Source organism: Cygnus atratus, chromosome 18 (genome assembly GCF_013377495.2).
Source record: "Cygnus atratus isolate AKBS03 ecotype Queensland, Australia chromosome 18, CAtr_DNAZoo_HiC_assembly, whole genome shotgun sequence".
NCBI lineage: Eukaryota > Metazoa > Chordata > Aves > Anseriformes > Anatidae > Cygnus > Cygnus atratus.
The window spans coordinates 7336698-7364025 of NC_066379.1; the positions used below are offsets into that span (position 1 = coordinate 7336698).

At 39.4% G+C, this 27328-nt stretch overlaps 1 protein-coding gene across 2 annotated transcripts in view; it reads left to right on the forward strand.

Annotated features, from left to right (window-relative positions):
- Positions 1-7587: 7587 nt before the first annotated feature.
- The window catches only part of TOM1L1 (target of myb1 like 1 membrane trafficking protein), a 521826-nt gene continuing 502085 nt past the window's right edge, over positions 7588-27328 (forward strand). The window contains exons 1-3 of one of the 2 annotated variants that reach the window (XM_035558753.2): positions 7588-8014; positions 12525-12653; positions 13542-13632. The gene's annotated coding sequence lies outside the window, so the exon portion shown is untranslated. Of the gene's footprint in view, positions 8026-12524; positions 12654-13541; positions 13633-27328 lie in introns of both variants that reach the window. The other variant, XM_035558757.2, reaches the window with a different exon arrangement.

The window sequence follows — 27328 nt, forward strand, 5'->3', positions numbered from 1 at the left end:
ACAGCTGGGCCAGCTTCATCAAGGACTCTGCCATGTCTGGTGCTTAGTCCCTAACCAAGAAGCCTCTAAAGCTCAATGCTGACAGACTGCATATGCTTAAGCTACTAAATGTTTTCACCTCCCACTGGCTTTGTGTACTTAGGCATGGAGAACCTTGCAGTAGTGAGCTCTAAATCAGTTGATGCACTGTCACAGCTCCCTGAATTAATGGCCAAGTCATAGCTGAATTTTATTAACCTTGCTTAACTTTAACTGCGGGGGCAAATGCTGCTTCCTTTGCTTTAGTAGATGAGGTGGAACCTGTTGGATCTTTTAAGTAACTGGGGTAGGACTTGCCTTTGAAGTAGTGACCTACAAGAATAAATTTATTATTATTATTATTTTGAATTCGGTGGGAAGTATAGAAAATATTCAGGAAGGGAAGACAGGCAAGCAGTGACTAAATACTGCCTGGTTACCAATGGAAATGATGTGCCATGCTGCCATTGAAGTTAATTTGGGAGAAACCGGAAGTGAACCATGATTTTAAACAACATAATAAGCAAAATGAAAGCATCAGCTATACTGCTACGGTCAGCTGGAAATCTGACAAATAGCAGGTTTTATGGCTGAGCCTAATGCATCCTGGACTTTCTGAGGTGTGAAGGTAAGGGTTACAGATCAGCTCACCTGGACCTGCTTGGTGTTGTTATAAATGGCAGTGTGGTTACAGAGGCAGGTAGGCTGCGGTCAGCCCTGCAGGGGATGGTGGGGCAGGTAACTGCCCACGGAATTTCTGGTGCTTATCACTTTCTCTTGGGGTCTTTGTCAGCTTCTGCCAGTTGAGTGTTGTAATGATTATGACTAGAGACCTTCTTATATGTGTACCAGGCTCCCAAAATGAAGCCAAGGTGTGGAGTTTCTGTACAGGCTCTGCAGGTGACCTGTGGACTGGAATTTCCCATGACTTCCGTTATCAGTCAGTTCAGGTGATTAGGAATCCTGCTTAAGACTTAAGGCTGTATTTAAGCATTCTGTCAGGAATGAACATCAAAGAAACATGGCAGGTGTCTGCAAATGGTGTGGCAGCATTCAGTAAGGATAAAATGCAGAAAAGCACGTAGATGGATGTAGCATCTGGGGCAAGTAAATAACTTTTCTGTCTGAACCCAACCAGAAAAAAATGGTTGGTACTTCTGCTGCTTTTACAGCCAGTGAGATATTAAATTTAAAATGGCGTTAATACATGTTGTCGTATAGTTGGTGGTGTGATACAATTTCTGTAGCCTGCTAAATCTGAGATTACAACTTTAGGCCTCAGATTTAGGAACTGCATCATAAAACTTGAGGATTAACAAGTAATTTTGCAAAAAAAAGTTCTTTGACTTAACATAAGGCCCAAAGGATTTATGGAAGGAAGGGTGTATCAGATCTCTCTTAGTCAAACTGTGCTAAGTGGCAATGGGAGTACTTTCACCTGCTCTCTGTATTGTCTTAAATCACCTTCATGTACTGTCCATGAGAATACATAAAATATTGAACGGCTCCTATTAAAAAAGGAAAGCCACTAGTCTGTTTCCTTGAGTGGAAGCTGACCCATTGTGTATATACAGAAAGAAAAGCATTTAGTCCCATTGCTAACACAATACAGCAGGTTTTATCCCCCAGTCAGAGGTTTACAATCTGTAGTCAAAATTCTGTGATAAGAATGAGCCGTGCACAGATGGCAGAAGTTAATAGCCTGATCCTGACATCAGGACACACAAAAGAAATCATCAGCCATAGAAGATAGAACAGTTCTGATGGCTTGGAATAGATCTGTGCTGCCCTGTACTTTGTACCCTAATTTACATAAGTATTACCATTCTGCTGCAGTTAGTATTATCCTTAAAATAGCATATATAGTTACACAAGGCTGAGGATAATGTGGAACTGCAAGACCAAGGCGAGGAGTGTGGCATAATCTTGAAAGGAAATGCTGCCACTCCCATTGATTTCAGCTGCAGTTAATGGAAGATACTACACTGACTAAAACAATGTTTGAATTTGTCATGTTGACGAAACTCAATGAAATTCACTCGGATGCTTTCATAGCTCACTAAATGGGGAATGGCAGTGTGCTGTCCAACAGGGAAACTTTGGAACAAATACAAACCCTAAGAAACCAAGTAGTAACAGAAACCAACACATGTTCTAATGCAGAAGTGTTCTAGTTTGCTTAAGGTTCTTCTGTTTTTTTTCTGCTGAGTAGTCCAGACTTGACTTCAGCATTTCTGACCTGCTAGGTAATCAGAAGGGCAGGCACTCAGTACGTGTGATGGCAAATGAGTTTGACACCACCTGAATTAGCACAGAAGATGCTTGACCTATAATCCAGAGGTGACAGGAATAGTTATTGTTGGGCCTGATTTCTTCAGCGGTTGACTCACTTGCTTTATGGTTTAGTCATTTACATTCCATTCGATATTTTGATCCATGTGACCTTACTGACTTCTCTAATTTATTTAGAATATGGGCAAATGCTTTGGCTTCCATCACTGTTTTGAAGTAGGAATAGAAACAGTTTCTACAGAGTGATTCATATTCAGTAGATCCCTTCTGTCCTTAAGATTAAAATAGCTCGGAAGGGAACACTCTAGTTTCCTATGAATGTTTGAAGCCAGTGGAAAAGATACCGAGATCAAAGGAATCAAGGTCCATGTTTAACCTACTACGTGAGGTAGCAGTATGCTGTGTAACTCGTAAACAGCAGCAGTAAATTCACTTACATGTGAAAAAGGAGAGTTCATTTACATAATTTTTAAAAATGAAAATTGTTTGATAAACAAGTAAAAACATCATTGCAGATGAGCCTGCACCTTTAAATTAGTCGTTCTGTTTTAGATCAATAATAAAGCTATAATATATGACAAGTTCTTAAATGAGTTAGCTTATAACGTGGTTTATAAGGTTTAGCAGCATGCTGAAGGAATTTAACTGTGTATTGAAGGCAAAGAAATAAATAACTGAGCTTAAGGTTATGTTTAAATCAGTACCAAGTGGGAGCTAGAACTCCTAATATAACCCAGTTTTCAGAGGATGCCAATTTAGTTGAATGACTTTTCACCTGTGTTTTTGATGGCAAGGAATGGCTGTGTAGTTAGATCAAATGCTAATCCCCAGGCACTTGCATCTAATAGCCACCGGTGGAAGAAAGGTCACTGCCTGAGCCAATTTCGAGCCGATTTCCTTTCTGCCTGGGGTTGCCCTCTGCCCAGAGGTGGTGGGATGTGTCAAACGTTGTTCTGGTGGTACTGTCATTGTGGCTGTTACATGTTAACGCTGTTGTATCTATGCCTGGTTTCATGCACATACTGAGGAGAATGGAGACGTCCTATGTAGCCAATGCAAGACTAGTAAGTTCTTTCTGCTTGCTCCTCGGATGGTTTTAGGAGTAAGCACTGCCATTGCGATGCAGGAATTTCTGCTTCTGTGACAACACTTGGCGAGTGCCAAGTCATCTTTGTAACATAACCTTTATCCTCTGCCATGAAAGGCTTATGTTGCAGAATTAGGAATTCTTTCCTCTTGCCTGGAAACTTAATTCTGAAGTATCCAGTGTGCTGGCATAATTCTCTGTTTACTTGAATCTGGTGCTCATTGCTTTCCTTGTCAGGGTGCCTGGAGTCCAAGGTCAAAGTCAGAGGTGTGCTGCTGAGGGTAGATTTTCAGTCAGGTTTCATAGCACTGCCCTTGCATCGCTAGCCAGTGCTGTAACTCTTGTACTCATAAGCTAGCTTACTTCAACAAAACTGAGTTAATAGATGTCCAAAGGAATGCAAGTTCTGTTAAAATAACTGAAGACAAAGAAAGACTGGTGATCCCATTAACAGTGTGAACAGTAACAGTGCAGTGTAAGCTCAGTGCTTATTAGGCACGAGAGAATGTATACCAGTTCAGTCTTGTTTATTTACTGTAAGTAGAAAATCACTGTAGATTACTTCCCCTAAGCAGTTCTGACAGAAGAGGATATTTTTCATTTACCTGCTTATTCTTGCAAAAATGTTAGTCATTTTGAATTAAAGAGCTGAATGTGATTAGTTCAGCTGTTCCTCGCATTAAAAACTTTTCTTCCAGTGTTTTAATGGTTTTTAATGTCTCTGAATTTGCTAGAGTAAAATATTTATTTTATTATTTTTTTTTAGGGGAGGGGTGAGAATGGGATGCTTACATCTAGATTAGAGCCAAATAAAACATTGGGTCAGAAAAACAATAGGTTGTTTAGGGTTCAACTGAGGAAGAGCTGAAGTTGATGGCTATAGTAAAGCCAAAATGGTAAGCAGTGTGACTGTACAATCAGTTATGTCGTGAGATTGCTATCAGTGGGGATTTGAATCTTGAATATGTATCCAAATACAATCTCTTTTCTCTGGTCTGATTCTGGAATGATATATTTAAACTTTCCTTCTAACATTCAGAACTGATTGGCCCATCTTTAAACTTGAGTATAAACACCTTGGATATTTTTTCCAGCAGTTCACAGCACCCCACACCTGTTTCATGCCAGTCTTCCAGCACTTTCATGTACTGCTGAATAAGGATTGACTACTGAATCAAGAACGTAATCACAGACATAAGTCTTCTTTTTTTTTTTTTTCCAGCAGAATTTTAATTATCTGTTAATGCTTGAAATAATAAGAAAGTCTTCACTCTTGGATGGCATACTGAAATGCAGTTTTCCCCACCCAGTACTTGTACTGGACCTTTGCATTCAGTGCTTTGTTTTCCCCTTCATTGTCTGGAAACTTGGAAGCATTCTAGGTTCCAGGTATTGACTAATAAAGGTAGATTTTTGTCAGAAATCTTGGTCTCTAGAGCAAATTCAGATTGCAAATGGAATTAATACAGGTAGTTAGGAAGCTGAACAAAAGTCAATATAAAGAAAGAATTAAAAACCAAATTAGACAAATTTCGTGAAAGGTAAGGATGGTTAGTGGGATAAAGTAAAGGGATGAAATTATGACTGAAGCCTGGTGTTATGTAAATCAGTACAAATTCAGGAAATCTATCCAGTATCCATGTGAGGAATATATTCATTCCGAAGAGCACATTAATAGTAGTCATCTTTCTGATGCCAAATTAGACTGTGTTCCTTTCCTATAAGTATGCACGTCGGGTACCAGTAGTACAGATATTGGTCAGCCAAACAGTTGTTCTTTGGTAAATAATACTCCGTGGTCTGAATTTTTTATTGGATGCATTTGCTTCACTGATATTTCAAATGACTTGCATTGCTCATTTCAAACATTATCCTTTTTTTTTTTTTTTTCCTTGTTGCTTTACAGAGTAGCCAGCCTTACAATCCTTCCCTTATTGCTGGAAAACTGTGTGTTTTAAACCTACTATCAGCAATGGCAGATCAAATCGAGAGCAGCTACCCTGGGGAAGGACATTCCAGTCCGAAGGCTGCCATCCTCATATCAGGGTAGTATTCTGCCCTTTTTATCAGCAGTGCAAACCAGAAATAATTCAGCAAAACCATTATTCATTGTTTTTCTGTTCCTGATTTTGTGAGTCATATTCAGGCATGAAGTTTTCAGAAAAATGCTCCTGACAGTAGCTCATGGCTGCCTGCTCTATTTGGTAAATAAATGCTGTTGCAGGAAATAGCAACCTGAGCAATTGCCACTGTGTTAACTGAGGGACAACGAAGAATTAATCTTTTCTTTTGATTGGGAGAATTATTTTGCAACATACGTTATCTCATATTGGAAACCTGTTAGGCATGAAATGACGAGATAATTTGGGTGACCATCACAGGGGGAAGACAGCTGGATCTCACTCACTGTCTTTTTTAGATGGTGGGAAGCTGACTCTCCCCTGCCAATTACCAACCTAAATGCTACGAGTCTGAGTCTCCATTTGGTTTGGCAATGCAACTTCCAGGTCAGTTTGGATATGTGCATATGCTTTTGCATAGATGTAAAATTAGCACAACCCTGCCTTATGCAGACCTGTAGGAAATAAGCCTACAATCCACATATAGTGTTTTTTTTTCTACTTCCCAAATGATTTAACATGGATTTCATTTTGAATAAGAAATAAATTGCAGAAAATCAGCTCTATTCAGGTATAATTAAAAGGCAAAACACTGTCATTTCTGAAGGAAAATACTCATTATGAGTAATTTGTTTGGCTCTCATTAGTACAGGAATGGCAATTTCTAGTATATGCTGTGTGTAAAATTAGCTTAGAAATATTTATTTTTAATGAGCTACAAAAATGTTTCTGACTTTTTAACCGTTCCGTGATGGCTGTAGTCACTGTGTTCCTGGTGGTCACAGACACAGGATAGTGTATCCTGGAAATACGATTATCTGTTTGGGAAATAAAAGTAGTCTTGTAATGAAACCCCTTGAACAGAGATACAAGGGCTCTAATGTGGGACATGTTTTCTTGGTTCCACTCATCCACAAGAGCATACTGATGTGCAGTTTCTTCAGTGTAGGTATCCTAATACTTGGGTCTTGGGTTCTTGGTCTTGGGCAACTCTGGCTTCAGTCATATTTCCAGTAATTGTGCCGATTTCCATTTTCACAGAAAACATGCATCTGGATTGTAAGTGCAAAGTTAGGACTTACAAGGATTTGCATGTCCACTCTCATTTTATATGAGAGCAAGCTCATCAAAATAAATAATTATGCTTAGGCATTTCAGGAAACTAAGCAAGTGTGTAAACTGCTTGCATGATCAGATTGTCTCCATAAAACAGCATCAAGGTGAGATGCTTGTTCTTAGCTGACACAGAGATAACTGAAAATTTTCCTAAGCCAATATGTTGCCTATAACGGCCATGATAAAAACTACTGTTTCTGTCGTGAGAGGAAAAAGTAACATGAAATTGCGCTGTTTTAAATGAGATTTGTCCTAAGGCTGACAGCAAGTGTGAAAGAGCTTGTAGTTCACAGGACCTGTGGCAAGAGCCGAATTTTCCCAGTATGTAGGTTTTTGATTCTTTGCTATCTATTTTATACAACATTTTAAACTGGCATTTCAATTTATGGCTCTTGAATTGCTTTCAAAGATCTGCTCTAGTGTGGTTTGAACTTTCAAAATAAAATAATCATTATTTATTACACTAATTCTATGCATTATTGCAGACACTAGTGGAATATATGGACAGTATAATTACATTAGTTCATCACTTCCCAGGTGTACCATAAATAGATTGTGAAATAGTTTGGAAATTGCTCGAGTTTGAATCTTCCACATCCCTACAAAGTAAGTTTAAAAATTTCTCATAATTTCTATTATTTCAACGTTATTTAACTCACTGAAATCCCAGGACCCTGCTCCGCTCAAAATAGAACTTACAGTTTTAGCCCCATTTAAAAAGTGTCATGCAGCACATGTTTAGGAAAAACTTCAACTGCAAATCTCAAACACAAGATACAGCCCCTTTGTAAAGCACTTTTGACTACATCAGGCCAGAAGATACAGGCAGATGTGAAATAAATCAGGAGCAAAACAGACTAGCTTAATGCAGGAAGAATGAATGAATCAGTGTTTATCAACTTGGTCACTGGACAATGAACACTCTGATTCACGGTCACAGGGAAGTGAAACATCATTACAGATAAGTACTTCAAGTGAAGAACAACAGGAAAATGAAGGCAGGAATGGTGGAGGAGTATGTTTGGTGTTGAAGAGCATGGAAACTAACAGAATACCAAACAATCGTGAAGCTAAGGATCCTAGTTCTAGCTGTGTTGACAGTTTTAAGCTATGTATTTTAACAAGTTGCTTACTGCTGCTTTGTAAGTTGCACCCAGAAAATGTAGCGAGGTGTACTACATTCTGCATTGCTCTGGCTTCCAGTGCTGAATGGGCATTACCACAAGCAGTGCTAATGCTTGGCTTTGTCTTGGGCTGCGCAAGTTCTACTGAACCCCAAGTTCTACTGAATGGGATCAGATCACCAAATTCTGCTTGGACTTTTCAAAGTTTGTCCTACCTTAAGTAGACTACATAATTTAAGGATTCCTTATGCATTCAGGTTGTGTCTTGGTTGGTATTATAAACTCTTCCTACTATTTGAAGGCAATTCATTTTTAAAATAGCTTTTAAAGTGTGTCTTTGACTGTTCCTCTTTGATAAAGCTCTTTAAATTTTCTTTCTCCATGGAGTTGTGGATGTTTTTATAACTAATGGTGCTGCTGATGAGAAAGGGTTTCAGTAATACATGAATGGGAGTTGAAGGAAGCCAGCTCCCTAAGATGGGCAGCTAATTGGGGGCTTTGCTTTTTGTGTTAGGGATTGGGCTATGGGAAGGATGTTACACAATACCTTACTTTTGAATCAGAAGATGGTATTGTGATTCTCTGTTAATTAAGGAATAGAGATTGTGGCCTTATGTTAATGGAGTAGATATAACTAGATTGGAATGTATACAGAATGAATACTGGGATTGTTTTGGTACCAGACATCTCAATAAGACACCTGCAAGGTTAAATTGTAATAGTAGTGTAACCATGGTAATGCTGTTGAGTTAGGATTGATGTAATGTTAAGGACTAAGACTGATGTAGTATTAGATGAATAAATTTCAAACAAATATTCTTGAGATACTATCAGGTATGCAATCTTTTGTAGATTAAAAAGCTCTGTTAAACATTAAGGCATAGAAAAGCATGTTTATCAGGATTCTTTTCCACTTGTCTCCTCCCCCCACACCCCACTGTTCGCAGTTACTATTCCTAAAGACTGTGCGTGAGAAATGTGACCTTGCAGCTAAGGTGGCCCTAAGTATCCTGAGCTGCAGTAAGACAAGCATTGCCAGCAGGTCAGAGGAGATGCCTCTCTACTTGACACCAGTAAGACAGCATCTGGAGTGCCCAGGGCTGAATTTTCCAACACGGGAAGGACATGAATGTTCTGGAATGAGTGTGGCCTTCTGGGCCACGAAGACAGTTAAGAGGTTGGATTATCCAGCATATGAGGACAGGCTAACAGAGCTGGGGCTGCTTAGCTTAGAGAAGGCTTGATGAGATTTTTATGAATGTATAAATACCTGATGGGGGGGAGTAAAGAAGATGGAGCCAGATTCTTCTCAGAAGTGTCCAGTGAACAGACAAAGGCAATGGGCACAAACTGAAATATCTGATGTTTAAACAGAATTTCATGTATAACTTTTTTTTAATGGTGAAGATGATCAAAAACTGGAAAAGGTTACCCAGAGAGGCTGTGTAGTCTCCATTCTTTGAGATGCTTTGGGTGAGTAACCTACTTTAGCTAACTTCATTGTATCTGAGGAGTATTGGGTCTGGACTGGTCCTCTGGAAATGATCTAACATCAGCAGTTCTGATTCTATGATGGTGCCTTAAGTATCATGTTCTCCTGCCAAGATGATCAGGTTAACAGTTGTGAATATGGAAATACACAACTATTTGCAGTCAGGCTTTCACATGTCTCCATTTTAGTGGTAAATCCTTACCTATCATTTTCTGCTCTACATACATAGTGTTTCTTGCAATGACTTATGTACCGCTGTTCAGAAAGATGAACCTAATAAAGCAGCAGATGTGGGCTCTGTGCAAGGCATCAAATGCTGTATGTCCAGTCCAGAACGCATGCATCCACATTCTTCCTTCATTCTTGTAGCACGTTGAAGCTTAAATCTTGGATTTTACTCTGATGGTGTCTTCAGTACATACAGTGATCTCTGGTGTATGATGGGCACATTCCTGTTTTTGTCGTGGCTGCCCAAATCTGTTTACATGTGTGCTAAGGAGACTTGGAGGCAGAGATGTTTGCTTTCATCTGCTTGTGTGTGTGGAGGTGGAAGGGGAGCAGAAGGGTTGAAGCCTTTTTGATCCTTTTCTCTGATTTGAGTGGGAAATTCTTGTTTCAGAGCTGCAGTAATATTTGAAGTATACAGCAGCATGGGTTTTGCTTGAGGAGGGGGGGGGAGGCCCTTTCCTGAATATGGGTTCTACTGAGTTGCCTTCTTCACCCCAGCTATTGTGGGACACTAGCAGTTTTGGCTTTAGTCATGGGCAGCTTTTTCTCCCCTCCAAAAATAAGCTATAACAATTAAGTACAACAGCACTGGCTACAGAAAACAAACTCTTAATGTAATTTATATTAAACTATAATTCATTTTTCTAATAAACCTACTCTGCATTAATATCATATTTGACATTTTATAGTCCTATCTACCTTCAGAAATTTAGTTTAATTAATCAAGCCCTCATACTTATTTCCTGCTGTATTATTTGTTACCTCTTTGGCTCAGGGTAGATCACCATTATTTACTTCTTTAATTAGCTCTGCATCATTAATCTATGCTGCTTCTCATCTTTCTTTAGATGGAGTAACAGTTCACATTTTGAGGGGAGCTAACAGTTAGCTGCTGGAGTTCTCTTGACATCTCTTAAGATGTGTTAAGACCTCTGTGCTTTAGTGCAAGTGAATATGGGATTTAGCGTCAGTGTATTGCAGCCAAAGGAGTTTCTTTAGTTTCGTTAGGTAATGGTGCACCATCCCCTTAAAGCTGCTTGAAGGTGACTTATCCTAGTCAAATCTTGGGGTTTGTATGAAACTGAGCTGCCAAAACAATTGGGAAAAATGGTGTTTAAAAAGGCTTAGTGGAGCAACTCTGTGGATGTCTATCATTACTGGAACTTCCTGCACCAATAATGTGATGTTAGACTGAAGGGCCAGGTTATGCTTACGCTGCAGAAGTTAAGACTTTGAGCTCTCTGCAGCAGTACACGGTAATGTATGTTTTCATATGCTGCAGTTGATTTCTGAGGAGTCACCTCCTGTGCATTAGGCTGCAAACTCTGAAGCAACAGGTGGCTTGTCCTTGGGAAGCTTCGGATCGCCTCTGAGTGGTACTTGTCTTCCCTCTCTCCTTTTGCCCAGGGCTACTCATCCCCTGGGAGGTTTGTCTTCATGCATTTGTGGGAAACGAGGCTCTGATAGTCAGAGTAGTAAATGGAATTGTGCCCTTTCCCTGAGGCCTTCTGAGTTTGCTGTCCCCAGACTTTCTGTAGTTAGGATCTCTATCGAAGTTTAACTGATCATCTTGCTTGCCACATGTTCCATGTCGTTATTTTACAGACCATGTCTTTGGAGGAATATTTCTCTGTACTTGCATCTTGATAAGATCAGGTTCGTTCTAAAGACCAGTTCTGGCTTTTGAAAGATACAGATGATGGGTATGCTATTTTCAGCACTTGACTTTCAAGTCATCCTTCCTCTGCCTGCTCTGTATGTGAGGGGATTGTGTTAAGAAATCGCCTCCTCTTGGGCCCAGCTCTTGTTCAGGATCTAGGCAGGAATTTTGTTATTTCTCAGGATTTTTCCTTGGTAAGCTTTTCCTCGTCTTTTTGTTGGTGACCTGTAAATGCGGAGATGGGAAAACAATCAGTTTTCTTTCAGAACTTTTTATTCAGAGAAGAACTTCCCTGTCGGGATTCTAGCCATCCAGCTAAGCTCCTACCGTGCTGAGCTATTCTAATGTGTACCTGCAGTTACATGCAGTAATTAGGCAAAGGAGGCTTCTCTCTTATGTTAGAGAGAGAAACCTCTCTCTGAAGTTAGGGGCACACTGCTGGGAAAGGGCCTGCTTGTACCTCCAGGAGAAACATTTATGCTACCATGGGAAATGTGGAACATACTACCAACAGCTTCTCCCAGTTTTATGTCTTGAAATGATTCACATTTTGCAGAGAGTATTTTGATTTCATTGATTTGTTCTGAGATCCTTTAAGTGATCTCAAGAGGATTAAGATGCACAGTTCCCATTAATTTAAATTGGAATTACCAACAGTTAAATACCTTAACTGATTGGGGAAATCTGTTTATTTTATAACATTATTCAGCACAATTAACATGCAGAGTGGGAAACCCTGAGTGAGGTGAGCAGGTAGAATAGTGATTTGTGTTGGTGCCATTTTTTAATTTTATTTTAATTTTTGACAAATCTGGCTTGATTTGGGGCTCAGGAGCTCTTGCATGGCCTGTGACGAGGCAGCATGTTTAGTGACAGGGCTGCCCAGGAAGGTCAGCCATGCTCACAGCTTAGAGCTGCTCTCCCAGCTGATGCAGTTTCTTTTAGACCATGGTGAGGAGGGCACTGCAGGTGGAAGGTGCTCCAGAGCTGAGAACCAATATCTATTCTTAAAGAAATTGTTTATATAACATATATGATCCTGTTACCTATGTGTCAGAAACAATAAATTCCTGCTATGCTATCAGTGGTATGCAGGATAATCCATCCGACTGCTAGATTAGATTCTGCTGCTCAAAAAATCTACTCTTGCCTGTTTCTTGCCTTACATTTTCTTGGTTAGCCTGGCTTTTCTTTTAGGTGTCTATTGTTTCTGTTACTCAAGAATAAATCACTGAAGCTATACCTGTAACTTGATCTGAGAGGGCATTGCAGTAATTTTTGTCAATAGCTGGGAACTTGAAAGGCCCTAATTTGATTGCAGGCTTCCTGCATAATCTTTAGCAAGATGTGAGCTCTTTCTGGCTTTTTTTTTTTCAATTACTCACAGGTCATGCAGATTCCATGTATAAAGGAAAGGAGAGCTTCAACTGGGGTGCAAAGCTCTGACGTTGGAACCAAAGGAGCCAGTGTCTTCATCCTCAAACCTGTGGGAATATATCCTTAGAAGTTTTAAACGGTACTGTCAATACAAGACTTAATTGTGACAATAGCCAAATCATAATTTCTAGCCATTTTGAGTACAAGTTTGAATTCATAGCATTTTTAAATGGCAAATTCTTAATGAAGAATATTAAAAAAAAAACATTTTTAGATGGTTTGGAAAGCATGAGCAACAAAGAAACAGAACTGAGAGACAGCATTCTTAAAGAACTTCCTTTGTTTCACTCAGCTTGTCATATCCCAGCTGAGTAAACTGTATAAGGGAAAATCAGTGTGAAATCCTCACCAGGCATTAGTAAAAAAAATTGCATTGGAAGATGAGGAATATTCTGAAATAGTGTTGGGTGAGTGGTACTCCAGGTAAGCATACGTTGGCGTACTCTTCAGTTGTAAATTACAGGCAGAAATGAACGGTGCCAAACTGGTCTAAGTAAATGATCAGAGTCCCTTATTTCCACAAAAAGGTAGGTATAGGCAAGAATCAAATTTCTCATCATGGGTATGAGAGCACTACTCTGGGAAATAAGTACATTAGGGCACACAGCTTTCTTAGCATCAGCTATTATATCTTTTTAAGCCATGTTTGAGAGTACATTTCCTTCTTGAAAACTGGGAGTTTGTTCTATTTTTATAGAAATGAAATGAGCTTGTTGCAAATTGGCATACTCTGCTGTGTGCATGGCTTTCTATGCCACAGAGGGACCGCAGGGCAATTATCAGAAGCATCCATTGAAGGACTTGAGTAATTTGCCAAATGTTATTTTGTTTTCAGATAAAGTAAATAGTTAGTACTGAAGTGCATTTAAGTACTCCAACTTTTTGTTTAGTTTAAATTTTCTCTTACCCCTTTAAAAAAGCATTCTTCTCTCTACTGACTTTTCTATTTTTATGTTCTTGAGCACAGTTATGTGACTGCCTGTAATGCCTCCCATGAATCTCAGCATAGGGGAGTTTATCCCAAGATGGAGCTGTGAATGGATGTTGATTTAAAGGAGGTCAGTCAAACTTCATTAAATTAAGCTTTTTTAAAAACAAGATCATCTGTGAGGAGACAGAATGATGTCATTGATAGCTGTGGTGCTCTCCTGAAATACAAACCAACGCCTGATAGGAATGGTTTCACAAAGGCTTGACTCACACCTGTAGTGGATTGTCTCTTGATTCTGCTCTTCTGATTTTTTTAAATGGCTCAGTGATCTGTTTCAACAACAGTAAGCAATGTCACGTGATGTGTTTTAATGCAAATCTTCAACACATACAAGCTGTTCCTTGAACAACAGAGCTAGTAAAGCATCGTTTACTTACCTCCAATGTTTCCTGGATGCAGAGCAGTCTTAAACCCAAATGGTTGGTCAGATGTATGCTGCTAAGCTGTTGGGTGAGTGAAACACAACCGTTCTTTTCTTTTAGAGCGTGGTTTAGCCCTGTTGAGCTGCTCTTTCCCATGAAGCTGTTAGGAATATAATACAATGACTGTTGCTTGGAATGGTGGTTGGCCAGGTTCAGAAGCCATTACAGAGGACTGACAGACTTTGTGAACTCACAGGTCTTGTTTTCGTAAGGAACCCAGTCTAAAATTACCTTCTTCAATTACATGGTGTTGGATTACATTAATTAATGTGTGTCTTCAGGAAATGATAAATGCCACGTAGCTTACATTACCTGTGGCACTGAGTGCACTCCTAGTCCTTGTTACTGCAGTAGTGCTGTGAATTCCTAACACCTCTTCCTTTTTGGAAGGAGCCATGTACCTCCCGGTGCTGTAGAGCTCTGCTTTGTCAAAAGCTCACTTCCTTTCCTTTTAAGTTCACTTTTCTCTTGCTACTGGGGTACTAATTCTGTCATAACAGTATACTTACTACCACCTCCCAGCAGTTTCCCAGAGAGGAGCAGGTCTCTGTTCAGGGAGGGCAGTGAGGGTTGGAAATGGTGCAAAAGCTTTTTGCAGTTGACTTGTTCTTCCCTTTTGCCACTGTACAGAGAATTCTCCATGCTGGCTTCTTTCCTCTGACTGCTTTATCACCTTCAGCAGCTAGCCTTACCTAATCCCAGCCTCTGTCAATCAGCAGTCCCCATCCTCCTGCATTTATACCTTTTTGTACTCCAAACTTTTCACTGTTTTCAACACCTTCTTGTGTCTCTACTGACAAGTGGTTTTGAACATATGCCACACTGCACCTTGTCAGAGCTGTTCAGGAATATGGATCTGATGACTTTGCTGCATGCAAAAAAGAATTGGCATCCAAATTTAGCTTTCTGTGTATCTGTTTGTTTAATACATTGAACGTAGTTTCTTAGTTGGAACTAAGTAGCTGTCGTTCTTGTGAGGATTTGATTTATACTATGTTGTGGTACTTTTTATAGTGAATTTATAATTATTATCCTTTAATATAATTAATTTTCCAGCTAAGATAATATATATGGTAAAAGTGAAATAGTGTCCACCATTCCTAAAATGTTGAATGTGTAAAGAAGATCGGTAGGTCACTTACAGTGATAACAAGTGTTTGAATTCATGGTAAATGACCCATGGCTGATTTTTGAGTTGTAGGGTGGATTCTGTTGATTTTCCCCTCCTCCCCTTCCTTTACAAAAAAAAAATAAAGTCATGTGGGCTCTGCAGTTTCATTACCTCTTGGTTCTTTACCAAGTCATCTTGCCAATCTTTGCTTTGGAATTAAAAAAAAAAAAAAAGTGTACCATGAATACCTTAATACAGAAATCAAATTAATAAACAGATGATTCTTCCACTTCGTGTAAACTTTTATCCCTTGCTATCTAATGTATTGATGATGGTGTTTTCTACATCTATGTCCCTGTTTAATTTACCTTTTGTATAATCTTTTCCTGGGTTTTACAGATGTATCTAAATGGTGTTAACATCAGGATCTAAGTACTGAGTTCCTTTAATACCAGAATTTGAGAGCAGGATGAATGAATTCCTTCATCTAAAATTGTTCATGTTTTGGCATTATTCATCTCTGGCAGATTGCTTCTTTCAGTATAAAGGTGGCTGGATTGCACTATGCAAAAACAGCGGGCTGTGGAGCATGCAAAGCTTCATCAGCCTGTTCTATATTTTTATAGAATGCCTCATGGAAAAGAATCACTGTTGGCCAGCTGTTTTCTTTAAGAAAGCTTATTTGTCAGGCAAGTAAAGTGAACTAATCTGGTCAGCATAGAAGGCTGTTTACCTTGTTTAATCTTTGACTTCTGAGTGTGGATCTTAGACTTCGCAGGGATATTTTGCTGTCTCAACAACTGCTTATGTGGCCTGTTCTTTTCCTGGCGTGGGGAAGAAGTAAAACGTTTGCTGTGCCAGATGGTGTATATTAAGCTTATTCTGTGTGGTCCTGTTCATTCCTGAGTCTTGGTTTTTATGTGAGGTTTTATCCTCTACCATTGAAAAGTCTCGAAATAATCAGACACTGATGGTAAGTACAACAATAGCAGTGCAATCTTAAAACATTTTCTATAGCTTTATACTCTGTTCTTCACCTTTCATGCTAGCAAAGACCTACATTTGTTCAGTGCATTCTGCTTTGGGATGGTGGCTTTTCACATTGCATCTTTTAACTGCTGTAGTATGTTTTGTGTCTTTGCAGATTAATTCTTCTGTGAAGTGTAATTTAACTAATGACCACCTTAAAATGAATGCTGAAAACCATTATTGCCGTCCCTTTAAATTATTTAATTTGGAAGATACTTGAGTGTATTTTATAAAAGCCTCACCAGCCTGAGTTTCCCCTCAGCATGGAGCAGCAGCGATGCTTTGTACTTTCTTATAGTGGTGGTTGCAAGATAGCAAAATTAATCTTAATGCTGAAGGAGCCATCAGATGAGAAGAAAAGCGTTAAGTTTGCAGTCTGTATTCCATTCCATGACTGATTCCCTGTATTGCTGAAGAGGGAAGATGGTTACAGGTTGCTTTCAAGGGATAACTAGACTGGGATATAAAGTACAGGCTGCCGTGGGCAGTTTGGTTTGTCTGATTCTGGGTGTCATGGAAGGAGAAAGTAATTAGAAGGTCTCTGACTAAAGACCGGAGTAGTTTTGAGGCATGATCCAGGGTATCAGTCTGTAAAAATAACAAAAAATTTCTAAAAGCTTCATTGGTGTTTGTCAGATCCTTTAGAATAGAACTTAGATCAGCTTTCAAACTCTAGCAGACCTTTATAAAAAAAACATACACAAAAACTCATCTTCCACTAGAAGTTTTCTCTTCAGTGATTGTTTATGTCGTGTGCTAGGTGTGAGGTACCTAATTGTCTACTGATGGATAGGAGGGCCCAGCCTCTACACCCGCTGAGAGTGTGTTGGTAATCTAGTAATTGAGTTCATTTGGCTGTAATACGTGGTTGCTTTTAAAAGATGTTTTTTTTATCCCTTTTAAAAAGAACACACACACACTCTCTCCCTGCCTGGGGAAATGCAGTTTTTTTAAATGTAAAATCTCAGGTTCAGCTTTGGAAACTGAGCACGTGGCTCTCAAGTGGAGCCTAGTGTAAGACAAGGGGGTTATCTGTTCATTTCCATTTGCGTGGAACAGCATTCAAGATGGGGCATCAGCGTAGTGTTAATCCATAGTGTTAAAGATAAATTGCAGGTAAAACTGATGATGCTGGTCACCAGTGAAAGCATTCCTCAGTGACTGAATGTTTACATTAGGGCACTTGGTGTATGGGCATGGGGTCTTAAAAAACAAACAACATGTTTTTTCCTCACTATGTAAGCAGTGTGGTTATGAGCACTGTCCTTGAAAGCAGGCAGCAGACAATCTGATGGCTTTTCAAATTGAATGCCTCACCTGCTCTTTGTAAACGTGTTCTTCTCTCATTTACCCTGTTACCGAACAAACAGTCATTGATTTCAGTTGCACGTGTGTTTTTTAAAGCAGCAACATCCCAGATTGGATACGAATCTGGAGCCTGTCTGGTTATTGAGATATCCAGCTTAAAACTGAAAACAACTTAAACTATAGGCAGTCCTTTTTATTGCTATTGATTCTGGTAATAAGGAAGACGAAGGCAGCTGAAGAGAACAAACAGGTTATTAACATACACCTGCCCTGGGAAGTATGAAATTCGGAAATTATATGAATTGTGTTTGACTGGAATATTAGCGAAGGATAGCTTCACAGCAGACAAATGGTTAAGACTGTACTTCAGCCGGTCTTACCATCAGAATAAATTGTGAACTGTCCTACTGGTGCCAGTGTTGTGATGGAGGGCGAAGTTTGTTCATTGTTCTGGAATACGATCTATGTTTTCAATAAGAAAAAGGCACGTTTTGTTTTATAAATGTAGACTTTGTACTATGTAGGGATTGTGCATATCCTTAACTATATATATTTGTAATTTGTTTTGCTTGTTGCCTTAGTTACATTGGTCAAATTGTCATGTGCATATCTGATCTGTTTTCCTGCCCCTCTCCAACTCAATTTGATTTTGCAATAGGGAGGCTTCCAGCTCTTCTTTCCATTTGTGTTAGGTGCTGTGCACATCTGGAATGGGAGACAGGCTTGCTTTTCATGTAGTATCATTGCTGACACTCAAGACAGTATGGGAAAAGGAAATTCAACTAAAAAACAGAAGATGCAATATAAAGGCTGGAGACTTAGGCTGTGATTTTCTATGGAGGTCAACTTTTTTTTTTTTTGAAAGTATGGATAATAATTGAATCGTGCAAAGAAATCTACTTCAGGGTGGAATTAACTCAAGTGCTGAAGTTAGACTAGTTTGCCTTCAGGTTTCAGAAACTGAAATTCACTCATTGTTCTGATCAGAACTGTCCCTTAATGTAGGTGCCAAAATTTCCCCATGGTTCTCCATTGACTATGTTTAATGTCTAGAATTGATTAATTATTTCCTAGAATCAAATGCAGAACTTGTGAGTTCATCTGGTGATGAGCCTTTTGCATCCTTAGAAATCCTGTAATTCATAAATCACAAGACACTGGTAGAAGACTGTGGTGTGACAATAGGTTTAATTCCAGCACTAAAGGATGCCTTGATTAGGCTTTTCTGTAGTTGGTTTCGAAAGCATTTCCCACTCTTTGAGAATGCTATTTCCATATCTTTCTGGGAACAGAGTGGTTTCCCAGATGTGTCTAAAGAGCTCACTACATTAAGTTTATTCCACATGTTAAAGGATGAATATTACAGCATTGTCAGTCACTTGCCTTGGGCCATAAGTCACATACATTTCTTCACAATAGAGTTACCGAGTACCACTGATGATACAATATATAGTTAAGGCGTGTGGAGTTATCAGGGAGAATATACAACAGCCTTGTATAATTTCATTAAAAGGTGAACTGCATTCTTCCGTGTACAAATACCAGGTTAGTGTGTGGTGATGAATCCTCCATTCAGAGGAAGGGTCTTAGGCCTCTAAGGCCGAAACTTTCACAAGCCTCAAGACATGAAAATGCACCAATAACAACAAAACTGGCTGATTTAATCTAATGAAAGAAGAGTCAGTTTTTCTCTGCTTCGGATGACATGGGATATTATTGGTTATGTATCCTCATTCCAATACATAGAGCGTTCTCCAAGCTCTTGCTGCCAACACGCTGACAGAACTGGTTACCCTTTGTATACGGCTGTGCCTTCAACGTTGTCCCTACTAGAGCGTTCTCTGCAGAGTGTACTTTGCTGCACAAGTCTGCGGACAGAGCAAATAACCCCAGTCTTGTCCAGCTGCCATGATGCTATTCAGGCCAGCAGTATTTACAGAGAAAACCAAGACTGGTCAGCATTGGTCCTCGTATATGCTGTGAAGTTAACTGACAGTCTTCTTAATTATCAAAGCAGATCTAGACTGAGCAAAAACTCTTGTACTTCTATTGAACAGGTTAGCTCAAGTTGAGCCCCTGCACTTAAATGGCCAGCAACTTTTAACCTTGTGACAGTATGTCCAATATTCAACAAGTCTGACTGTAGCACTGCATTGCCCTTATCAGTCAGATCTGGTCAACTGCACTTAATGTGGATGATGCCCAGCTATGAGCTGATTACTCAGTGTAACTGGCGAGAGCCCATGTACGTACAGATCCACCAGCCTTACTTAAGCATTGTAATTCAGAGTACTCTTAGTGTGTTCACATTGCCGTAACCTTTGTTATTACTTGTTCTGGAATTCTTTGTGGTTTTGACTGAGGCTTTTTAAAGCACCACTTAGGAGAGAGGTTGAGGAACCCCTAGTGTGGGTCACCAGTGATAGACAACAGGAAATGTGAAATAAAATTGTATGTTTTCCTTCAAAGTTCTACTGCAAGCTTTTCTGAAACTTACTGAAACAAATGTTAAAACAAGCATTACTTTTCTAGGCCTTGTTCAAAGACTGGAGGAAAAAAAAGGCAGCAGTGTCAAACAAGGTCTGTTAAAGCAGCAGGCAAGCATGAATTTGGGCTCACTTTTCAGGTCTAGCACTGCTTGACCATCACAAATTGTTGCTGTGACAATGTTAAGTAACGCCTGAGAATACATAAGTGAGTCTTTTTGTTCCTTAAACATTAGATGCTGAAGTTTTCATTATGTATATTCTTAGACATTATCTACAGCTGCTACTGTTCCTCTTACAGATACTGACTGTCAGTGAGATTCAGTGTGGATGCTTATGGGGAGCGTCAGCTGATGAGATTTCTGCATGTATACTTACCTCCAGGGCTAGCCATTTAATTGAATCTAAAATCAATTTTCAATTAGTGGTGGTTTAGCACCTCATATTAACTGTTAGAATTGTGAATAAAGGTAAAGAGAAAAGCATGCAAATCTATAATTACTTTTATCTTAATGAAATGAACAATAGCAGTATTAGGAGGCCAGGTGCTGAGTGGTTAAGAAAGTTCCGTGCGTTCCTCCTAGCCCGGTGTCACAGCACGGCCTCGCAGGTCGCTGCTCTGGTACCTCCGAGGAGGCAGCACAGAGATGGGCATAACGGCAGGGACAGGGGAAGCGCGACTGTCTTAAACTCTGCTGCTGGTATAACTTAAGTAGAAGGCTAAAACTGAATTTCTCTCCATGAGAGATCCTTAATAGGAATAAGTATTTTTAATTCACTTATGTCTGTATATGGCATGCATGCGTTAGTGCCCTGGAGAATATAACAACTGCAAGGAGTTGCAATTGCTGGTCATCTTAAAAGTTTTTAAGGAGTTCTTATTTGTGGTTTTCCAGTTGATAGAGGGTATCGGTCCTCTAGTGCAGGAGTCCTAGCTCATTTCCTATCAGTAGTTATACCATGTTATAGTTGAGATCTGGTCAATAACTTTGCATTCAGTTCCATACTCAACATCTATTCCAGAGTGACCATTATTTTGCAACCATTGCCTTTTAGGCTGTTTTAAATTGTTGCAACATAAAATCAATACAACTGAGCAGGGCTCAAAAGGTAAACACTGAAAATAAGAACACTGTTTCTCCTGCTAACCCTTCCACATATCTTCTTAGCTTCATTATTTTAGCACTGGGGATTGTTTCTTCCTCCAATTTCCAGCAAGTTTTGTAAGTGGCGTAGCTGAATTTCTTTCAAGTGGTTCATTAGAAAGTCTGCTATGATCTTTCCACTTTTGGGATATGTTTAAACACTGGCAGTGATGAAGTGATTGGAATGTCATGAGGACATACTGGACAGTCTTCATATTTCACTTCTCAAGGGCAGTCATTTTTGCTCTTGATCAGTATGAGTCTCCAAATCTGAGTTTAGAGGGTTCAAAAGTCTGAAGTTGTGCAGTATTTCCACTTATATGAGAAAGGGCTTGAAGCTCTCCCACACCTGAGTGTCAGGACATTTTATCTACTTTTTACCAGGGCAAACCATCAGTCTGGCTGTTACACAAACAACATAATGTCTCAGGAGGTTCTATGTAACGAGTACCTGATATTTTCTTCTCTGACTCTGTACTAGGCCCTGCATCATTAAGAATTTTTATCTGTGGAGACCACCAGCTGTGCTTAACTCACTGTAACATGTTAGAGAAACCATCCTAGGAAGACTGTTTTGGTTTAAACTAGAGTATTGGTCACACGATGATGGTATGGTCTAATTTTGTGCTTGGAGAAATCACATTCACCACAAAACTATTATAGTTCAACCACTTTATCAAATTAAGTTCCTGAAGGTGATTGACAGAGAGAAGTCGACTTCACATGTTAAAATTACTGTATTATATGGATTGTCCCATTAGAGTACAAATGGCTGGCATTACGAAACAACAACAACAAAAAATGCAGTCTCCATTAGTGAGTCACAAGGTATGAAAGTAACTTAATGCACGTGTGACATCTGAAGTATGAATTAGTCTCTTCATATTAAATGGCATTATCTGAAAGCTTTAGATTTTTGGTTAATAATCAAATACTTAAACTACAGTTGTTAGGGATTTTTTTTGCTACTGAACATAGGATCTTGCTACTGCACATCTACTGCTGTTCCTTGTTTGCCTTAAGAACAGGGATGGCATAGAAATGGTCATCTTACTGCCATCTGACTGTGCACGTCTGAAAGTGCTATTATTGCTCTTAATGAGAGACTTTTCAGTCTTGTTTAGGATTGTTAATCCTTGTATGGGTTCCATCATTCTAGTTCCAGCATGACTGCTACTGTGCTATTGCGAAGGACTGGACTTGAAAGGCTGTATCCTGTCCTGTAGCAAATGCAGATGAAGTACATTTGTGGAAAGAGGGTGTCCTTTGGTCTCCTGCAAATTCTAACAGCACCTGATTTCTACTTTGGTCCCTTGTGAATGCTAAGCCAGCCCCAGAGCTGCACTGATGTAGCCTGACTGCTCATGGACCCAGAACTGTTCTGTGAGCAAGCGTTGAACAAGTCGCTGGAGATTTCCCCGTCATACTTCCTCTTCCTTGGTTGTTCCCTTCATGCAGACTGGCACTGTATCGATTCTTTGCTACAGGAATGGTCCCTGGAGAACGGGCTGTTGCTGTTAGCATGCTGATGTATCAGCATCCTTTGCTGTTCTTCCTACTCCCAGCCAAATACAAGTAGTAGCAGAGAAGTTGCAAGAAAGTTTGAACATCCCTATGGATTTTTTGTCTTAATGCTGTTATCACCAGCTGACCAATTTTTTTTCAGGTATACTGTGGCTCCAGATGGCCTTGATTTGGCATCTGAGCTTAAACTTCTTCCAATTACATCAAAGTTCAGTTGTAAGGCTAGGTCATAGCTTTCTGACAGCACCATTTCTAGCAGAAACACCCTTTGTTGTGCTGCAGTTTAAATTGATTTCCTGCAAAAATGGAGTTGTGTGTATATATTGATTAGGATATTTTGGTGTATTTTAAACTATTTTTTTTCCAAATAATTTGTTAATGGATATGTGACAGTTCTAAGGAGTAAGTACCGTTTTTATTAGTTTCTTTTGAGGCAAGTAGTAGGGCAGCTCTGAAGAGGAGATAACTTCTTTGAAGTCAGTGTTTTTTCCACTACTGCTTTGCTTAAATAAACTTGCTGGGGAAGAAGAGGGGAGAATAGGTGGTATTGATTTTCTGTATTAATTGCATGTAGTTAATGACTTAATTTTTTTTCCCGTCTCTGCTCTGTACATCCCTAAGCTTCTCTGTGGCTTTGTATTAAGTGTTTTGAAGGAATCCCGTTTGCACAGTCTGAAGGGGAATGTTTGGTCCTTAGTGCTGTGGTGAGTAAGTAACCTGAGTTATTTGTGTCAATGAGGATGATCTTGTTTGAACAGGACATAAAATAAGTGGCGACAAAGATTAGCAAGAATGCAGTATATTTAGGTAAGGCAGCTATAGCAAAGGCGCAGTCTTCACCATACAGGAATTTTAGGTACAAGTTTATAGGATGATGCCTATCAAATTGCCTTAAACATGGGTCATATGGGAGATGTCTTGCGTACTTCCTAGTGCATCTCAACTCTTCTGCATTGCTCCTTGTTAACTCTTATGTCAGTGCTGCAGTTCTTCAATGACACAAAGGAATACCAGTCAATAAATACTTAACAATGGTATGAATTATGTAAAATAAAGCATGCAAGTATTACAGGAGGAAAAAGATTAATGTGTCTGGGTACAGAGTGCTACAAAAACACCCTGAATCTTTCCAAGGAAAACAGCATTAGCTGTGATAAATGAATATTTGCAATTGTTCCTATGAATTTCTGGATGTTTATTGAAATGTTAAATGGGCTTGTGTGAGAAGCAATTGGCAACTGTAATTAAATTTTCCCTAAATATATATAATTCATGGCATGCTTATTCCCTGCAATAAGAGTTTAAAGGCTTAAGGAACTTCAGATGAACTGCAGCAATGTCTTAAGCTTCTACATCTTACTCAGTGCTTCGACTATCCTTAATGACTTTTACTGTTGAAGTGTTCTAAAAGTTTATTTACCAGTCTGTTTACAATCATTATTATAGTTGTTTCAAAATCGAAACACGTACTGCAAATGCTTTAGCTCAAGATATCTTATTATTGTCTTGATGAAGTTCCTATCTGTATTGCTTCACCACAATTTTGATTGTTGATTTCAAACCTGGGGAATGCATGGAAATGTATGTTGGATGTAACTATGGATTTTAGCTGCCCTTTCTGCAGGATGGGTGTTGCTGTGACAGTCCTATTATTAATAAAAGAAAGAAATGAGCTTTGAGAGGCTCAAAGAAAAGGAAAGCCTTGTGAAGACCCTCCATGTCTGTCAAACTCATATTAAGCTAGTGATGGCAGATTAATAAAGTTTCTATTATACCATTTAAAAGGCTGGTTCTGGGCATGCTTGAAAATTCAGGCGTCCAACAAAGTTGTACTCCTCGTGCTGACTCGATTCTTAGAAGTTTTCTGCTGAGACCAGTGCTCTGTCAGCACAGGTTTTCTGATCTGTGTGCACTAAGGTAATACCGGAGTTTCTGATAGAATTGTGAAGTGGAATAGCTGACTATGAATTATGCTTCTCTTCTTTCTGTGAATACCTAGGTGAAGTAGGGAGTGGCTTGCTGTCCTGTACCTGGAGAATTTATTTAGATGTTAGCAGAGTCCTGGGGGCTTTGTATCACTGATTCTTTATTTCAGTGACAATTAATCCATATTGTGTAGCAACTTCTTTTTCAGTCATTTCCATCCACCACTTTCATTGACAGAGTATTATTATTCTTGGAACTTTCAACTGCCCATGATAATTCCAGTGAAGAATAATTGGTCTGGGAATGTTACAACTAAGTATAATTTGCAAGACTTATTTCAGCTCTATGCATTGATTATTGCTACTTAATATTTAAAAATCAATGCTGTGACACAGAAGAACTGGTATGATAAATAGAAAGATCTTCAAGCCTTTTTTAGGTTCAGAAAGAACGTGTGTATGTAAGTGCTGCAACTTGTGTAATACTGAAATACAGATAATAGTTCGCAGATATAGAATGGGCATCCTTATTACTCTTCCGGAGACTTCAATATTTTAAAACTTATATTCACAAGAGACAGGTTGTCTTGGATCATCTAATTCTACACTTGAACCTGAGAACCTGACAATCTTTTACAAGCAAGAACACCTCAGCAAGTGAATATTAAATTGTAAAAATAAGGAAGAGTTCTTTCAAAGGGCAGAATACATTGGTAATGTCATGAGTTATAACCTATAAAGTGTACCCATATAAATACTTGAAAGGCTGTCAGACTTCAGGTAAAAAATAAAATTGTTTCCAGCAAGTAAATATTTCTAAAATTTTGACCTTTATTTTTGAGCCAGTTGAGGTATGGAGGAATTACCATGATCAGGAAAGTTCCATCAAACTTATTTTCTGTCATAATAGGTGTTATCAACAAAATTGGTGCTACACTAACAGTGGTATCCATAACAAAAACTCTAGCTGTTAACAAAGTTCAAACCAATTGTAAATGATTTCTGGAGACTGTAGCTAAATTTAAGTTTGGGTCTTCACTTTGTCCAAGATTTTGTATAATGGACACTTAGGTGTCTTTAGTGAAGAGTTCCAGACCTTAATTGCATCTTTTGTGGGGTGAGGGGGAAGCACCTCCTTTGTTCTGCTTGTGTCCCACTAGTTCACTTGCCTCCTTACCTGTGCAGCCCGTTCTTCCCTTTGTGAGCCTTCCAAAGGTTTTCTGCCGCCTTGGGCATGCACGATGTTAAGCAGCCCGAAGAACTTGTCTCTTGTGTTCTAGGACTCCTTGAATACTGAGGAAAGAAAGAATACATGTTTCCATCTTTCAGGCAAAACACCGAGAAGGAGGTCCTTGTACGTGGCCTCTGTGAAGAGTGAGAGGAAGGGTCCTTGTCTGAAGAAGGCTTGACCGAACAAAGTTGTTGCTCCCAGCAGTTTGACGTCTCTCACACGACCTGTGTTGAGGGTGTGATACGTGAGGCACCTTACTCAGCCAGAACTGGCAGCTCTCTCATCAGTTAATGCAACTGCAGGTGCTCCAAGGGGTTCTCTAACTGGACTCTGCTGTTCAGGAAGGGAAGTGTAGTGTATTCAATGACATAGATATACAGAGGTTTTCATTCCTTCTGAGCAGTGTTTTATTGTTTCTATTTGATCCCTTTTCGAATTCCTTAACTACCTCATAGCTGCCCTGTGTTAGACAGAAAAGTCTAAACTCTGTGGGTAAAAAAAAAATATAATTTAGTGCTTGAGCAGCACTAATGCAATTTTGGTCTTGCTATCCACAATTTACTAGGAAGCAAAAAGTGTACAAGCAAAATCCCCTCATGAAGTCCCATTTCATATGTGGAACATGCAAGTTTTGGCTGGGACTTGTAATCTGACCTTATTTTTAAAGTAGTAAAGTAGTCAAACCATGGCATACAAAACCAACAAACTGCCAATCCAGGAAGGCTAATGGAAGGCAGTAATAAGGTATGCCAGAACTCCTCATTTCATGTACCTCCCTCTTGCTGAGCTGTAATGGAGCTTTACAAAAAGTTCTTCAATAAATTCTCACTCTATAAGTGACTCGTGTGTGCCCCAGTGCCTGGTCACCGTGGCCTTGTCAGGCGTGTTTAGTCATCGCCTGGCAGGATATGCTTAGAGACCTCCACAAGAAAGTTGAAAATTTTCTTTCTTTAAAGAATGAGATAACTAGCACCCTTCAGGCACATACTGTTAAAGGACAAGACTAATGCTGCCAATGTTATCCTTATTTTTCCATTACAGAGAAATTTTAACTTTGAGAACACTGTTATTTTTAGTTGCCTTTTTAGGCAGCTGCAGGTATGTCACTGCAGTCTGAAGGGCAAACTTTTAGTGGTGGCTGGAGGACTGAACTGTGTAGCTCAGAAAATTGGCTTTAAGTCATCTTTATACTTTCCCTAGACAAAGCTGGAGGTGCTGAATTTACCCTCCTTAAAGTTTTTTTAGTGAACTGAAATGGTGGTCACCAGTTGGCTCTTGCACCATCTTGGTCACAGCTTTCTCTAATTGTAGGCACCCCTGAGCATAGCAGTGCTGTGGACACTCCTTAACTACAAGTCATCTCCCTCCCGCACTTTTGGCTGGGTTAAAGGTTGCTTTGTTTTGGTGACAGAGCCTAGAACTGCCAGTGTGGGTAACATTGGCTGAAAGGGTTGATTTTTTGCTTAGAAATTGGGTTCTAAGTGACTTTCAGATACACTGTGCATATAAGATTTTGATGAGACTGAAGAAATGCAGAAACCAAAGCCTTTCTGACAAGCAAACTGGGAAAGCATCAGCAAAA